The sequence below is a fragment of the Equus quagga genome, chromosome 8 (genome assembly GCF_021613505.1).
Source record: "Equus quagga isolate Etosha38 chromosome 8, UCLA_HA_Equagga_1.0, whole genome shotgun sequence".
In the NCBI taxonomy this organism is placed as follows: domain Eukaryota; kingdom Metazoa; phylum Chordata; class Mammalia; order Perissodactyla; family Equidae; genus Equus; species Equus quagga.
The window spans coordinates 97,996,479-98,002,478 of NC_060274.1; the positions used below are offsets into that span (position 1 = coordinate 97,996,479).

At 35.7% G+C, this 6,000-nt stretch overlaps 1 protein-coding gene across 1 annotated transcript in view; it reads right to left on the minus strand.

Annotated features, from left to right (window-relative positions):
* Positions 1-5,544, minus strand: part of TFEC (transcription factor EC) — a 72,154-nt gene extending 66,610 nt beyond the window's left edge. The window contains exon 1 of the mRNA XM_046669060.1: positions 5,465-5,544. The gene's annotated coding sequence lies outside the window, so the exon portion shown is untranslated. The remainder of the gene's footprint in view (positions 1-5,464) is intronic.
* Positions 5,545-6,000: the final 456 nt, after the last annotated feature.

Sequence of the window (6,000 nt, forward strand, 5' to 3'; positions counted from 1 at the left end):
ACCAAGTTGATACATGTAAAGCCTTTAGCACATGATGAGAACCCAATCAATGTTAGCTGTTATCAACTGTTGAAGAGAAGAGAAGATTTCATGCAATATTGCTGATTTGGTACTCACTAAAACTCTTTAAGGTGATGGCTACTCACGCAGGGGTAGTTGACATTCACTATCTCTCTTTTCTCCCCCAGTAGAAGACTTCGTATTTTAGCTTACGCATTTATTCTATAAATTCTTTCCTTCTTCTAGCATATTCTGGAATATCTTTGCTTGCTCTTTTGTTATTATTGTTGTTTGTTTTGTCTTTAGACAAATACTTCTTGAGCAACTGGTCAAAAGTCTTGTCATCCATTTCACTGAGTGAGTTCAGTGGGGCTGAATCTAGTGAATTTAGATACTATTTAGTACCACCAGTGTTTCATGTTGAAACAAATAGAAATGATAATGAATTGGCAATATATTTTTAGAAAGCATGGAAAAATAGAGGTGATCTATGAATAAAAGGCAAACTAAAGGTTACCTCTCAAATTATGCTAAGAGTTGCTTCATTCTCAACTTCATTTTGCTCTGAGAGCTCTGTCCTAAGGGAGAGTCCTCTAAGGCTGTTTTCATAGGAGAGGACATATGAGATAGTAGCCCATGGTTATGTATCATGCTCTGAAAATCTGTCAGAGATGTGAGATCAAGGATCCCACAGGGAGAAGCAGAGATGTCCTTCCTTTGGGCTGTGACCTGGATTTCCAATCTTAGAGCTCCTGTATCCAATCTAAGTTTGATATCCCAGGAGTAAATTCAGAACTTCTCTTCAGGCACAGGAGACCTAAACTTTAACACCACCAGACTCCTTGTCCTTCACACTCAGTCCCAGTCCCAGCCTTTTACTCTCCACACTGAATATTAATTCAACTTAAAATATTCAGCAAACACACGCACGCACGCACATACACACACACAGACTTATTCAAAGTCATATGGCAAGTTAGTAGCAAGCTAAAATGCTGAACTTCTGACTTCCTATTTCACAGTCTTGTTCTATCAGCATTAAACCAAGCAACCACAAAGAAATCACTGAATCACTTGCAAATATTTGCTTGGCCCACTGGTTTGGGAGCTAATCCATGTTCAGTTTAAGCGGTTATTTCTACAGTGGAAAATGATGCAGTCCACTACCTTTGATTTTCTTATGAAGTAGGTCCTATCATATTTTTAGCAAAGCACTTGCCTTCTGTTCTTGCCAGAGGTGCAAACACTTTGTAAAGTGTTATCCAGAGACACATACTCATTCTTGCTCTTAAAGCAGCTACAGGCTGACACTATAAACAAAATCTAAAACTGATGACTCTAGTCTTTCATCCCTCCAATATATGTTCCAAATGGCCAGAGATAGCCTGCTAAAACACAGTCAGATCAAGCTACTCCTCTTGTTAAAATCCTGCAACCTTAAAAGCACAGCTCTTATGGTCTGCCACCACCTTAACTCTCCAGCCCTACTTTACATCATTCTCCACCATGATCCCAAGCTCTAATCAAAGACCGCTGAATGTGCCGTGCTTTTCACAGCTCTGCACATGCTAGTCTTTTAGTCTGATGCCTTTCTCCTACCCTTTGCCTGCCTAGAGAATAGCTAATTATTTTTCAAGATATGCTTTCATCATCATCTCTTTGAACTCTTCCAAAACCCCTAGACTCATAGAGAATTCATGTATACTTTTATTATAACACTTGTCAGTGCAATTAATTGTTGAAATGCCTCAACTGCTCATTGGCAGGTAAGATATCTTAGCATCCTCAAAACCTAGTATCCTCGAAAACTCGCACCTGGCACACGCCTCTACTTTTATACTTCAGCTTAATTAAACTTACATAGCTATTATTAAGTTACTGATCAAGGCAAAATCACACCTTGTCTACTTTCTCCAGGAAATAGTGTCATCAGTCATCTCAATGGGCAAACTCACCCATTGGTTTGTTCCTACTTTAAGGGTGGGTATGCTCAGTTTTCCAAACACTATATCCCCACATGTCTACAATAAGTGCTCAAAATGTTAATAAGAAAAAATGATAGTTTGCAATAAAAACAATAGATGTTTTAAAATTTGATAGCAGAGAGAAAGTAAAGAAGGTTGAATATGCTTACAGCGAAAATCTTTAATGGTGGGTATAATTCTGATGGAAAGAGGAAATCATCCATTGTGTGAAAAGTATCTTTCGTTTGTGAAGGACAATCATAAGCTATAGAAGAGGAAAAGTGATTGACTAAATGGAGAGAAAGAAACATTTGAGAGTATGACTAAAGGATCAGACGCCTGTTAGGGTAAGATTAATTAAGGAGAAGCCTAAAAGTTTACCAGAACTTAAAGTCTGGTGGTAGAAACCAAAAAGTCTGATGCTGCAGAGAAAACTGCTGTTGCAGACTTCAGATGGTTCAGTAGGTTCAAATCCATTTGAATTTACACAGGATCAAAAGGAGCAGAGTGTGAAGATCTTAGCTGCTGAGAAATTCCCTGCAGACCATGGCTGAGACCATTACCTGTCTATAGACAGATTTCCAATGTGGTAGTACTGGTCTTTTTTGGGGAGTGGGAGAGGAAGCTTAATAGAATGAGTTTTGACAAAGGAAGGGAAAAAGGATACAGTGAAATATCTGATTGGACACATGGAAAATCCTGACTCAAATTCTTATTTGGATGGAAATACATCTAAGGAAGCTGAGTGTCTTTCAGAAGTTCATTTGTCTGTGTGCTTATGAACTTCTGTACTGGAAGCAAGTTCACAAAATAAGAAATAAAGAAAAAAAACAACAACAACAAAGGGAGGGATAGAAGGATTCTCTGGCCCAGTGGAAGAAACTAGAAGGTGAATCACAATCTGTTCCAGTTCACAGGCTGAGAAGTATTTCAGGGAAGGCAAGAGATGATTTGAAAACACCCTCCCATGGTAACTGTTAGGAATGAGTATAAGGGGTATAGAGTCCTTATTAAAACTCAATCTCTACTTCCTAGACTCATTTCCTTCAATTGCTTTTTTTAGTTCTCCTTTTGAATTCTCACCTATTCTTTCAAACCTGAAGAGATAAAAGAAAAACAGCAACCTAATGGATCATTAGGCTCAACCTCCCCTGTATCTTGAGAGCAATGACAAAATCAGGACAAGGGCTTTGGCTCCTTGACCAATCTATTCTTAAAACTAGTCACCTGAGGAAATTCTACAACCTATTTCACTTTTCAATAATACAGATTCCCCTAGTTTTCCTAACGTTTAACATAAATTACCTGTAATGCATTCTCATACCATTCTTCCTCTTTGTTCATGATGAAGTGGCCAACACTTTCCATGCTCCAATAAATACAGTTTAACAGAATCACAAAATTCTCTCTCAACTCAGTTCTCATAGGCAAAGTAATGTCTGCCAAGTTTTGTATATCTCCAAACACCTGTACCCGCCCCCAGACTGCTTAACTGGTTGGTAATTCACAACTCTATAAAATAAGAAATATTTTTGTACATTAGTTTCTTGCCACTCATTTTTTCTAAAAGCCTACTGTTAAGCTCTCCCCTGATAAGTTATGTTTTTGAGGACACGTGATTTTTACTGCTTTCCTCGTACATCTTCTGTGCTATGCCTCACAGACTTCTTCCTGATCTTAGAATCATAACCTGTAAAACTCAAGTAGGAAATACATTTTGCACTATACGTTTGTTTTCTTTTGCCAAATAGTATAAGATTTGTGATCTATTTGTAAAATCACCTCTATGGATCTGCTATCACTCCAGTGCTTAATCCAATATTTTTTACTATGAGTTAATTAAACTTATCTCCATGAAGAATCTGGCACGTCTAGCTGATTTCAGATCATTTTATTTGTACGCTGATTTATAAAAAATTGAATAATTGCATCTCCACATGTATGTTTATTATTTTATCAAGTCCATCATTATTCCCTTTCTATCATATTTTATTGGTTTATTTGAAACCAGTGTGTAAGAATATTTAATTTCTTTCAGTTTCGCCTTTATTTCTCCTTTCTGACTATTCAAATCACTGTTTTCAAAAATATTTTCCACTGTGTTAATTACCACAATTCCTGAAAATTTCATTTATGCCAAAAATGTACATCGTATTTAAATGCTTCATAATTATTTTGGCTATCTGGACCTTATAACAAACGTTTGTGCCACAGTCATTAAAATTAAGCTTACATTTAAGAAACGTTTTTTAGCTTGTTTCATTTTTGACATCAGCTCCAAGTTTCGGTTCAGCAAAACGTACTTGTACTATCCCAGTGCTTTGTAATGAAATAAAAACTAAAAACTAGTAACAATCAAAACCAAAGAAATAGATAACATGAAAATTATATATATTCCATTTGCTTTATAGCTAAAAAAAGATTTTTTCTCAAAATGGGGATCGCAAAGCTTGGCCTATTTAAGGTGGCTTCCACCAAAAAAGTAAAAGAGTTAGTATTAATTCGAAAGCTACTTGAAAGTGTCAAGCTATGCACAGATTCATCTAAAACACAAGTGAAGCAGAATTGTCTGAACAATCTTGACAATGAACTGCACGTTCTGTTTCACTTTGCTTTGTTGACACAGTCTCTGAACAGGGAAGAACTGTGAAGATTATTTTAAAGTCTCCATGTTAAACGAAGTTTCTAGTAAATAAATGACCAATCAGCTATCCAAAATGAATCAAAGATGACCTCAGGTTTATTTTTTCTCAAAATGTCTATTCCCAATGAAACAGTTTAAGACAATATTGAAAATATTGGATTATAATTCATATAAACAAATATATATAAAATATACGTGTAAATGTGTGTGTGTATACAGACGTATAATCTTCAAGTCCCTACTACAATTCTACTAATTATTACAATTGAAAACTATCACTATAAAAAGTTATTGCTTTGGGATATTTGGCATCTCCTACACAAACTTTTCAGATCCAAATCTTCATTTAAAAAAACAGGATAATTTTTAACCCTGGAAAAATAACATATGCCATCCGCTAAAGTACTATCTAGTGTTATTTCTGCTATGAACAGTATTCATATTTTCTTACCTTTAAAAGCCAATAAAATATATATTGCTAAAATGTAAACAGTAATTAACATTTACTCATAAAATAACATATAAGATGCAATAAAATGTTAAATCCTGTTCCAATTTAGTAAATATCCAAGAATATTAAACTGGAAAAAGAAATTGCTTTGGTTATCACGAACTAAAACAGTGATTTCTACATCTTGATTAAAATAAGACATTAATAGAGTTTCAGATATATTTTACCCAAATTACAGCAAATCACAGCCCGACTACTCTAATATCCTGATACGTAGTGATCATGCAAGATGAAGCCATAATTATAAGCAAGCTGCACATATCAAAGTAAAATAGGTATTGATTAGACTTGTCTTCATAGTTTGTTTAGAGTACAGAAAATTAACCTGCCACTTTAGTTACCTACCAGCAATGATTGGATTCTATCAGGGTTATCACCTCTACAAACAGCACCAAATTATAATCCCTCTTCCCATCACATAAGCGCCATGCCAAAAGAGACAACCAAAGTAAACGATCTGGTCATGAATAATGAATAGTTTACGGTGGTTGGAATACACTTAGTTGAGGAAAGAGAAAAGAGAAGTGGCTCATTAGGGCATTTCCTGAACCTCGGTTGGAATTTCAGTTAAGGAAGAAGAAATGACACAGCAGTTTCAATTAGGGGGACTTCCTTTCTTTTTCTGAAGTATGCTACCAATTTGAGAAACAGTACTCCAACAAAACTACTCCACAGTAAGGTGGCCACAGTAAAAACTCTTGTTGATCCCGTTATTGCCCTGTAATTAACGTTTCTTTCCAGAATATACACAAGCAGTATATGGTTGTTGTCAAAATGGACTAGGATCCCACATTTATTGCAACATTTAACATTTCTTCATCAAACTGGCCGGCACCAGTTTTCGGTTTTTAAGAACTGCAGTTTTGTTTAGAGTACCAACA